We start from the raw sequence: 12,439 nt of genomic DNA on the forward strand, positions 1-12,439 counted from the left end.
CCTGAGCAGGTGGCCCTGGGTTGCCTAAGGAAGGCTCTGAGCATGAGCAACAGAAAGCAAGGCAAGCAGTGTTTCTCTCTGGTTTCTGCTTGACTTCCTGCCCTGACTTCCCCTGGTGATGGACGTCGCTAGAAGCGTGAGCCAGAGAAAGCCTCTCCTTCCCAATTTGTTTTTGGTTGGCGTATTTATCACAGCAACAGAAAAGTAAACCAGGAGACCCAGGAATGCCTCAGCAAACAGAAAGGGAAGACAGAAAGGGAAGTCTCACTCAACTGCCACCGCTGGACATCTAAGCAGATCCCGGGTCAGGTCCGATGGATCTCTGAGATGTAAAGCTATTAAACACGTCTTCACTGGCATACGAGCCATGGGACAGTTTATATTGCTTGATTAAAAGGTACCAGCTAAGAGGGCATCACGTCACCTATAAGAAGGCAGAGGATAACCACCAAACAGTAAACCCTCTCCCTCAGCACCATGATCTGCAGAGGCCTTTCCCTCAGCAGAGCGCAAAACAGCTCGTGCTCCACAGGACTGGACACACCGTGCGCAGGAAATGGAGAAGCCCCAGATCTAGTGATGCATCAGTCCGCTGGGTGAGTGAGTGTGTCCTGGCGCTGTAAGTTTTTACCGTCAGGGAGCTAGACAAACGGCAGATGGGGCCTCTTGGGACCCCTGTCTATTATTATTTTTTTTTTTTTACAACTGCACAGGAGTCTACAGTGATCTCAAAATACAAAGTTTAAAATAAGCCAGCCTCACTTCCTGTGTCATCTCTACAAGGCTTGTGAGTGTGAAGTTATGATGTAAACACAGCAGGAACATCACAGAAAGAAACGGGGCGCCTATTCACGACGTGGTGTGAAGAAAAACAATTTCTCTCTGAGACTTGAAAGCCAAGAGTCTGGCCCAAACTGCAAAGCGAAAGTGAATTTCAGCCCAGAGAGTCATTCAGGGAAACGATGCTTTCTAGCTGCTTCCCTCTCACACTTGAAGGCTGCTAAAATGAATAGTGGTTTCGTCATTGTCTTTATTAGGGTGAGGTAGGAAACAAAGTTGTCTCTGCTTCTATTTTGATCTTGACAGCTCGAGTTCCACCTCTGAAAAGGATCTTGGTATAACTGCAATAGTTGGTGCAGGGATGGAGCCCCAGACCCCTCCAGGGTCCTGCCCCTCTCTGCTCATGGGCCATAGCTTTCCCTCACCCAGGAGCTTCCTTTGTCTGACATCCAATTAAGTGGGAAGGCCAGGTTCCTGGTGAACCCGTTGTCCATAATGTCACATGCCACCTCTCGATTCAGCCAGTGTAAAAGTCAGTGTAAAAGCGTGCCAGACTTCGAGCTAAGTGGCTTATGCTTTTGAGAAGCCTGATTGCATCTTACAGCGGTTCGTCTCCTGCAGCACTTCCAGACGGTGGCGGCTGCAGGTCCACCCTGACTGAAGCAGCAGCCAGCAACAGGAAAGATGCTGAGTGGGAGCGTGTCCTGTTGGAGGACCTTGCTGGGGGCTCAGGCCTTGTTCTCAGGTCTCTCACCAAACTGGGTGTGTTGGGCACACCTCTGACCCTAGCACTTGGGTAGTGCAGACAGGCGGCTCAGTTTAAGACCACACTCCTTATAAAACACCAAGAAAACAGCCAACAAGACTTTCACCAGGAGGAAGGAAAAATGGCTCCGTGGGCTGCACATCATCGCCTTGCCTGCCCCATCTCTGGAGTTCCCCCGGCATGTCAATAACCATAACCTCTACAGAGTGCCTGTTCTCAGGAACGAGTCGCTTTCCACAGTCTACAGCTACCATCTCCAAGGCTCCCCGCTCTGTCCTACCTGCCGGTGACTTTCCTCAGACATGGCTACCGCCTGCCCCTCAGCGGCAGGCAGTTCCCTCCTGAGTCTCTGTGTACCTTGCTGCTCCTGTACAGAGCTTTACATGGCCACTGTCAAACCGAGGGGCCTCACCACACAGGTGTGCACAGGTGCCCTCAGGCATACACGGAAGCCAGAGAAGAACATCCACTATCCTGACTCCGTTTTATTCTCTGAGTCAGGTCTCTCACTAAATCCCAGAGCCTGGCTGCTGGTCAGCGGGCTGCAGCTGAGAAGCCCACCGTCTCAAAGATCTCGCGTCACCTGCACCACTGGCAGAAAGTGCTTCGATCCACTAAGCCATCTCAACCCTATCCCCGCTTCTTCTCCCACCCCCCAAACGTGGATGACTGCGGAACTCGATTGAACCAGAGGGGCGTGGCCTAATGCATTAGAGGGTGGTAACCCCCAAGGCGTGCTGTAGGCTCTTCTCAGCTCTTCTGAGTAGCCTGTCTTCACTGAAGATAAAGGCTAACCTCTCCTGAAATGGGGGTCATACCACCAATAAACAGACAAGATAGGTCAGTGAACTTCCTGTTTTGTTGTTTCTTGGCTTTGAGATAAGCTCTCTCCCTACAGCCCCGGCTAACCGCTATTTAACTTGTAGTTTTCCCACCTCCACAAGCCGAGTGCTGGCTACATGTCTGTCTCAGGTCTCCTGACTGTACTCAGTATTACATTTCCAGTTGCATTTATTTGTGTGTTTATGTGCCTCTGTGTGTGTGTGTGTGTGTGTGTGTGTGTGTGTAGGGTACACCCATGTGCTACAGTGGGCATGGGGACGATAGAGGACACCTCACAGGAGTCAATTTTCTGATTCCACCACTCAGGTGCCAGGGGATCAAATTCATATTTCCTGGATTGGTGGCAAGCGCTGTCGTCCACCTGCCATTTTGCTAGCCCGTCCTTAACATTTTCAGGAGCCTGCAAGCCGCTCTCCACAGCAGCCCACATTTTCCATTCTTATCAGCAAGCTATGGATGCTTCGATTTACCATGTTTTGGACGGTACTTCCTGTTTCCTGGTTTTGATTATAACCATCTTAGTGAATGTGAGGAGATATCTTAAGGTGGTTTTAGTTTATGCTTCCTTTGAGATCAATGATGTTGATTGAGCATCCTTTCTTTCTTTCTTTCTTTTTTCTTTCTTTTTTAGAAATTTATTTATTTACTTTATGCATATGAGTACACACTGTAGCTGTACAGATAATTGTGAGCCTTCATCTGGTTTTTGGGAATTGACTTTTAGGACTTCTGACCTCTGCTTGCTCCAGTCGACCCTGCTCACTCAGTCCCTGCTTGGTCCAGCCCAAAGATTTATTTATTATTATAAATAAGTACACTGTGGCTGTCTTCAGATGCACCAGAAGAGGGCGTCAGATCTCATTACGGGTGGTTGTGAGCCACCATGTGGTTGCTGGGATTTGAACTCAGGACCTCTGGAAGAGCAGTCGGTGCTCTTACCGCTGAGCCGTCTCTCCAGCATCCTTTCCTATGTTTATCAGTGTGTATCTTCCTTGGAGAAATGCTAACCCAAGTGCTCTGATAGTTTAAAGGTTGGTTGCTTGCCCTTTTTTTTTTTTTTAAGATTTATTTATTTATTTATCATACATAAGTACGTTGCAGCTATCTTCAGACACACCAGAAGAGGGCATCTGACAGATGGTTGTGAGCCATCATATGGTTGCTGGGATTTGAACTCAGGACCTCTGGAAGAGCAGTCAGTGTTCTTAACCGCTGAGCCATCTCTCCAGCCCAGTTGCCTTCCTTTTTGTTATTGAGAAGTGAAAACTCTTTATTAGTGTGGACATTAGACCCTTTCTACAGATTGTGCCGCTCTCTCTTCCAAATCGAAACATCCTCTTCTGGGGAATAGAAGGGGAAACTCGAAGGCTTAGAAAGCTCAGGAAAGTTACAGGAAGCCCAGAAAGCTGCTATACTCCCACACTATCCCTCCCGCAGCGAACAACCGGCAATCTCGCAATCGCTCTGTGGCGGAGGCTTTTTGGTGGTGCTGCCTACAAACTGGGCTGCAAGCTCCTGGAAGCAGCTTATGCACACTGCTAGCTGGAGACTTTGGGTGATGAAACTGCCTCTGGGTCACCCATGCTTCTGTGAGTACCCCAACTGGAGTGAACAGACACTTGTTCACACCACCTCAGGAATAGTCACACAGCATCACGTGCGGAATTGGCAGAGTCTCCCATTCTATTGGGTTTTTAAGGGATGGGCAGGGGTTGTTTGTTTGTTTGTTTTGAGACAGGGTTTCTCTGGGCAGCTCTCAGCAGCTCTGGCTGTCCTAGAACTCACTCTGTAGACCAGGCTTGGCCTCAAACTTGGAGACCCACCTGCCTCTGCCTCTGCCTCCGGAGTGCTGGGATTGACGGTCTGAGCCACCACCCAGCTCATTCTGTAGTGGTTATTTTTACTTTCTTGATAATGTCCTTCGATGTTCCCGGTTCATAGGTTTGTTGGGGTCTGACTTACCCCTGCCGTGGATGGCTTCTGCTTTTGATCCCAGATCCGAGACTCCACGTCACTGAGGTGATGGCACTTTCCTCCTGTGTTCTTCTAAAAGTTTTATTGGTTTAGCTCTTGATATAAGCTGTTGACCTATTTTGAGTTTCCTCTCATATGTGGTGTGAGTAACAGCTAAGCCCCATTCTTTGGTTTGGGTTTATCTCATCTCGACTGTTGAAGAGAGGAGAAATATTTTTTTTGAGGCAGTGATACACTGTGGTCACCTAAATGATTCAGGGCTCAGGGAACCAGCGTGGTTTTCAGGTTCTCAGTGTGTAAGCTACTGGACAGTGGAGCAGGGTGGATCGCTGTGGCCAGCTGAGGAGACAGGCCCCTCCCTCTTGGCTGGAGCGGCATCAGCAGGCACCTGGGCATCCGTGGGGGTGTCTGGACAGTGACTAGAGGAGAGATGGCTCTTGATAGCACCAAGGTCAAATTTTGCTGAGGCAGCAGTAGTGGTGGGCCAAGGCCACCAGAGGGCACAGCAGAGGTGGTACCCAGTGGGAACACAAGAAATGGCCTCTTGGGGTCACGCGGTAGCTAGAGAAGCTACTTGGAGTCTAGGGATGGTGGCTGATTGGAGCCCCAGACCGTTTCTGCAACTCTTTGCTTGTCCTCTCCCATAAGGCGAGAGTTACAATTCATTTCCCTTTTCAAAATGCAGCTCAAAAAAAGCACATTCTATCTTCGGGGCCCCAGCTTTCTGTGAGAAACCCTGAACCAGAATTGAAAATTAAGCTGTGTTTGCCAAACATAGTCTTTGAATGACTACTTTTTAAAGTCACTGATCATATATGCAGCAGAGAAAATATAGGAAGAAAGGGGAATCATTTACTTAAAACCAGGCAATTTTACTTGGAGGGAAGGGAGTTCCAAAAAGCTAATATGCTTCTATAATAGTCGCCTGTTTCAAAATTTTCAGATGTCAGGGTGACAGCTCATCCTTAGTTTTACACATTTGCTGGGCATTTTTTCATTATGCAGTAAGTGTGAGATTTGAAATTAAGTTTCCCGATGAAGGAAGTGACCCCCACCCTCAGACATTCCTGTCACAACTGAGGACCTCTGAAAGGGCTAATTCTGCAAAACAAAACAACCCCCAAACCCCCGAAAGACAAAAAAAGCCCCCAAACAAAAACAACAGCAACAACAACAAAAACAAAAACAAAATCTAACAAACAAAAAACCAAAAACGGCCCCCAGAGAAAACCACAAGGTGCTCTCTGGAACATTCCTGATACTGCATACACCTGGGTCAGTCTCAAGCTCGTAGGCCTGGTGCCATCTCTGAATAACAGAGAGACACTGGGCCAATACCCTCAACCCCATAGGCCTGGTGCCATCTCTAAATAACAGAGAGACACTGGGCCAATACCCTCAACCCCATAGGCCTGGTGCCATCTCTGAATAGCAGAGAGACACTGGGCCAATACTTGACAGGATCCTAAGAGAGAATATTCAGAGCCAGAACTCCAGGAAAGCCCCAATAATAACTAAAATCTACAAAATGAAACAGCGGTAAGGCCCACAGCCCCTCTGTTGAAGACGCTTTTTCAAACCTGCCCCACTGCTGACAATCAGCTGAGGTGGCAGCAGCCATACTGTGATCTTAGCCCACGTGAGATACAGTTACAGGGGTCAACAACCTAAAAGAGGGATGCTCTAAAAGTGGTTTGAAAGGAGGCCTGTTAAACACAACACTGATATTACAATGTTTCTAAGCCAGAGGCCTGCGGCATGTCTAGCAAAGTGACAGCTTAAGCATAGTAGAGCATATCACTTTATGAACTGAGACCGGTAAACAATGATGCAGTGTTCCGGGGTACCCACCAGGAGCATTGTTGAGGCAAGAGAGGAGGAGAATCAGAATGAAGTTTTCCCTTCTGTCCTTTAAAACACCATAATGTTGCCGTGTTTCTGTTGTATGGAGCAGACATTCCCTTTTAGTTACCTGCAAAAGGAGACAGGACCCACACTGGGCATTTCGTATTAAAAACTCAAATTTAAGTTTAGTCACACTAGTCTGGAATTCCCCTACCCTGCCTTCCAACTCCCCTCCCCCTATGCAGTATTAAATGACCAGGTCCACTTCTGATGATACATCTAACAACAAAATGATATTAAATTACATCTATCATGGGGTATAGGCTCTTTGGGTGCCAAGGTATTCAGTGGAAATGCTTGTGGAGAGAGGAGGGCAGGCTTCCAAAGAAAGGATGCCTGAGCCCAGGAAAGGAAGCTGAGTTTAGCCCTAGAGAAGAACTCCCAGGACCTGTCCTAGTCCGTTCTCTGTCAGTGGTACTGTACTGTGGAGAACTCACATTTCGCTACGTCACACAGTCTGGTCCTCTGCTGTCAGAGACATGGTGTTTTGCGCACCCGGTTTCATTTCGCCTTGCAGAACTCCCGGTGGTGAGCAAAAGAGTCACTCTCTAGTTGGGACCAGAAAGAGATTTGCTCAGGGACAAATCCCCTAGCTTTGAATCCCCTAGACGTCTAGAAAACGGGCTCTATGGTCGCTTTGGGTATAGCGGAGCTGTACCCAATCTGCTCCAAAGCCGACAGTGAGCCCATCGCTGCTTACATGGTAGATGCTGTGCGCATGTCAGCACTCACTTGCGCGGACCCTCGCTCTCTCTACAGCACTCTTACGTGTTCACCAGGGTATCTTCTGCCTGGCACTCAAGGCTTCATTTTGGCTGGGTTTTGCGGCTGATTGGTGAAGTCCAGTTGACCCACCTATACACTAAGCATGCCTGCCACCAACTTGGAAGATTCTAAAACTTTTGTGTTTCTGTCTCTTGTGAGCAAGACTCATACAACATGGCAAAGTCCTCAAAAATAGAGAACCGCAAATGTGACAAATGTCAATTATTTGCTAACAGAGCCTCACCCATTTTTGTCCAGTTTACAGTTTGTGGCCATGAGCTTTTAGGGATGCAGGTTTTATTCCTAGCTATCTTGATTAAATCAGCCCTGGAAATTCCCTTTTCCTTGATAGCAATTCATGAAAGAAGTGTGAAGCCTGATTGTGACCAGTGAGTCATGCAGACACATCACCAAGGGATTTCCTGGAAAAGTTTCTTAGTTATTAAAAAGAGACCTAAACACACAATAATCACTTTGTTCTGCCTCTGGATGGTGGTGTTCTGGGACTCGAAGTCTGGAGCTGGGGCAGACAGCTATTGACTGACTAGGGAACAGTGGCAGAGCAGAAAGATGAACTGGAATTCTTTATGACACAGAGTCTCTCTACATAGCCCTGGATGTCCTTGAACTTACTATGTAGGCTTGACTGGCCTCAAGCTCACAGAGATTCACTTGCCTCTGCTTCCCGAGCAATCAAATGGCATGTACCACCACACCTGGCTGATCTGGATATTGGATGGCATCACTTATCCACTCAGTCAGTCAGCCTATGCTCATCCTACCTACGTGTTATTTGTGTGAATTAATAGACCTCCGAGTTTCCTGTTACACACTGTTCTCTCTTGGTCCAGGAGTACAAAGAAAATTGTGATAGGAACAGAGAACAGAGCGTCTCCTTGGGCCAGAGAAGACACACCTTCGTTAGAAATGAGAAGAAAATGGAGGGGAATAGAGCCACATGCAGAAAGACCTTCTGAAGAGCTGTCCTTCTCGGGTGGCCCCCCAAAACTGTTCTCCCTCTACTTCAGCTTCTAATTTCCTCTGGGAATTTCCCTTTCCTCCACCAGGTTCCATGGAAACAATACTCCCTTTCCCTGACACAGCCGACAGCCTGTGCTAACAGATCGTTCTTGCCACCCTCGAGCAGACAGGTCAGGGCCAGCAAGATGGCTCGCCAGATAAAGGAGCTTGCTGCCAAACCTGATCACCCGAGTTCCACTCCATTACTCACAGAGAACTGACTCTTGCGAGTTGTCCTCTGACCTCCACATAAAGGGCCATGCCCCCATGTACTCTGTCTGTGTGTGTGTGTGTGTGTGTGTGTGTGTGTGTACAATAAGTTAATAAGCATTATAAAAGAGCCTACTTCAGTCATTCTCTTAAGACTTTCCTTGTGACAGACCCGGAGTACAGCTCACGGGAGACACTTGTTTCCTAGGCCTGAAGCCTTAGGTTCAAACCTCTGCACCCTTGTCCTCTCTGTGAGAAAACAGCGGTGCCTGTTCATCTCAGAACATCTTGCTGTACCTGACTGATGTCCAGGGCCTGATGTTGCCCTGGGGGATCTCTGTTCTTGTTCTAAAGCCACCATGCTCTTAGGAGCCAGAGATTTCAAAATGTAGCTGCAGGAGTCCAGCCTGAGATGGTCCAGGGTAGTGCACAGCCCCACGAAAGCCTAAATTAGAACCATCTGAAAACTCAGTCCTGGGCTCCAGAATGTCTGTGAGGATCATCTTGGTATATTTATACTGACGTGATTTTTTTTTTTTTTTAGACATAAAACCTATCCTTTTTCTTCTCGATGACCCTTCCACTGAAATTGAGGTGTTTGAATTATGGAATTGAAAGGCTGATATAAAACAATCTCGGATAGGTTTATAGAGCAGCCACCTTGATTGACCTGTTCACGGAACCTGTCTTTATAGACGTCAGGAAATGGTGGTGTCGGGCTGTTGCTCGCTCGAAATTTGGGGACAATCATTTGAAAGATGTTTTCAAAGAACTTTATTTCCAGGAACTCCAGTAATTAGTGTCACATGAGATGCAAGGGCAAGGGACACGTGGAAGATGTGGAAGAATGTGCTTCATCCCTTCATTTAGAAGTTTATGTCACTTTAAATATTTTTTAAAAATTTTAAAGATTTTTAAGTGTGTGTGTGTGTGTATGTGTGTGTTGTGTGTGTGTACATGTGAATGCAGGTGTCTGTAGAAACCAGAGCATTGGATTCCTCTGGATCTGGGGTTGGAGGTAGTTGGGAGACACCTAGCACAGGTGCTAGGAATGGAACTCTAATCCTTTGCAATAGCAATGCATATTCTTAACCAGGGTGCCATCTCGCCAGCACTCCCTTATATCTGAAATTGTAGTAAAACATACCAAAAATATAACACACTACTCATTTCTAAATGTATAGATAAGTTTGTTTTGAAATTAGACAGTTTAATGTTTTGGATATCTAATTATTCTCATGCTATTTGCTAGCATTGAGCGCTCATGAATTTTCAAGTTAAAAAAAAAATCCTTGGATTTATTTTCTGAAAAACCATGAGTTGCAAGGCTCAAGACAGCCCACATTATGGTGCCGCCCTCTTCCTTTCAAATGACAATTATCTAGGAGCCAAAGAGAGACAGATTCCTGGCACGGGCTGCTTAATTTCTCATTTTTAACTTCTAGCCAATAAAAGATATTAGATAATGTTCCACGAGTCTTGTTGTAGTGAAAAGGAATTATGGATTGGCAATTATAGTTTAAAAGCTTTTACTATAGAAAATTCTCAGTGCACACAATGTGACTAGAACAGTATAATGAACTGTCCTGCCCCGACCTCCAGCTTCAACAATGGCCAATGTTCTCCATTCTTGTCTGGTCTGGTCAGACACTCCACTCACAGTTACTAGTTTCCTGTTCTTTTAGCTAGAATTCCTATTCTTCAGGATGTTTGAACCTTAATGCCAATTTGACAAATGTATGTTATATACTCCCATGTAACCCATACCTGTCTGTAATTTAGAGCATCTTTCTCCTGTTCCTCCCTTCCTTCTTTCTTCTTCCTCCTCCTCCCCCTCTTCCTTCTTCCATTTCATTTCCCTTTATTTTCTTTTCTCTTCTTTTCTTTTCTCTCTTCTCTTCTTTTCTTATGAGAGAAACTCTCTGTGTATAGCCCTAAGTGCCTTGAAACTTGCTATGTAGACCAGGTTGGCCTCAAACTCACAGAGATCTGCCTACCTCTACCTCCCAAGTGCTGGGATTAAAGGTGTGCACCATACACTACTTCTGATTATATATCCTTACAATGGAGTACTACTTAGCAATGACAAGGAAACAGTGTAGGTGAACCTCACAAATCCTGTGCCAAGCAAGAGAAGGCACAGTTTTGGCATCAGCACAGGAAAGTTTGTGAACCCTGTGTTCAGGATGAGCTTTCCCTTGCCTGCCCCTAAATGATCCAGGACAGAGCCTGTGGCACATCATCAGCATGAGGAGCAGTGAAGAGCCCACATCTCCTTGGCACAAGCTGCTTATCCACAGGCTGACAGCTTTAATTATGAGGAAGCACCAAGAGGCAAGATCTGTGCAGAAGGCAGACAGTGAACTGACATTCCAGACATTACTCTGGGCATCCCAGAAACACTGTCTTGCTACAGGCAGGGTGGGCAGAAACATACTTTTATGAAACATATGATTTCAAGCACAAAACAAGTAGTTATATTTGACAAGGGGCTGAGAGATCAAGGGTGAGCGGAAAGGAAGAAAGACAGAATATCTGCCACCATCCCTTTTCCTCTTTGTAAACGGAAAGCAAGGCTCAGAGAGCAAATGCTAAGTGACGCCAGTGCATTCGGAATAGCGAAAGGGCAGTGGTTGTGCACTCTCAGAAGTCGGAGGCCAATTCACTAAATCTCTGGCCTCTGATGGACAGCAAAGTGGTCACTAAGAGGCACTGGAGGGCCACAGAGGACGGGCCTCGGGGTAAGCAGCTCTGACTCTGCTCTACGCACAATCTATTAATCAATCAATCCTCTAGTCAGTTAATTAAAGTTTTAAGTGGGTGGAAAAGTCACTCTTAAGAAATAGACCCTGTCCCTGGGAGGCTTGTATATCAGCGGAGCACACTGTGATGGTAATGGCTTAGCTCTGTGACTTTCCATCGACAGACATCTAAAAAACAAATGTGTCATCCTTGGGGGTTGAGAGCCTGGGGCAATTGGAAAAAGAATCTAAAGAAGCCAAAAGAGACCTTAGGCACTGGGGAATGTCGTGGTTTCTGGAGAACAAAAGCGGGTAAGCTGTTTTCTCTTCTTTAGACACGTCTAGGGTCTTTGTAGTAACAACCCACATTGTCAGACCACAGCTAAAACCTTGTGTGGAAGCACTGGGGTCTCCTCCTGACTAACAGAGAAAGACAAGTTGGGTTGACTGGAAAAAAGAGCAGGCCTTGGGCTTACAGAGACGCGGCAAGACTCAGCTGTGGAGTTCCTCAACACACAGATTAACCAACCCTCCACAAAAGGAACCATGGAGATAGGGTGTGGCTCCACACACAAGAGTGAGGAGCTAGGTTTTCATGTCAGACCCAGTGTGGAATATATTGCCAATTACACTGCTACCATTGATATATACATATATATGTGTACATATACATATGTATGTACAAATATGTACATATGTATACATGTATACAATATACACATACATATATGTGCATATATACTTATATGTACATACATAGTTATGTACTCACACATACATATATGTATACATGTATACAACACACATATATGTGTTTTTATATATACATATATACATATATATATACACATATATGTGTGTGTGTCTAAAATATTTTTTCTATGTGACCCACCACCCAATAATGTCAAGTGTTCCAACTATGTCTGAGAGATTATTCTCAGCACTCTAGGGAGTGCAATGATAACTCTAGCTCATGTCTCCAGCAGCCTACAAGGCTGTAAGAAGGTATATGGAAGGGACTAGGGAAATAAGTGTATCCATTTCAGGATACCATGGGAGGGATGCCCTGAAGACTGAGGAGCAGCTGCGCAACTTCTTATTTAATCTCAGCCAGCACTGACTGGACGATGGCTCCGCTGCTTGCCTAGGGTGCATGAAGCCCAGGCGTTTACCTCTGAAAGCACATTAAACAAGCACCGTGGTACCTGCTGGTAACTGTAGCATCTAGGACATGAAAGCTAGAGAAGTGAAGCAGCTTAGGGTCAGCCTCGGCTAACATAGTGAGTCTGAGGCTAGCTGGGGATACATGAGACCCTGTCTGAAAAATAAACAAAGACATTTCTTTTTCAGATAACACATAGATCCAGATTAGGATCTGAGGTTTATGATAAAATGAAAAAATCTGTAGGAAGTTCTCTGTGTGTGTGTGTGTGTG

This window comes from Mastomys coucha, unplaced genomic scaffold (assembly GCF_008632895.1).
Source record: "Mastomys coucha isolate ucsf_1 unplaced genomic scaffold, UCSF_Mcou_1 pScaffold3, whole genome shotgun sequence".
NCBI classification, from domain to species: Eukaryota; Metazoa; Chordata; class Mammalia; order Rodentia; family Muridae; genus Mastomys; species Mastomys coucha.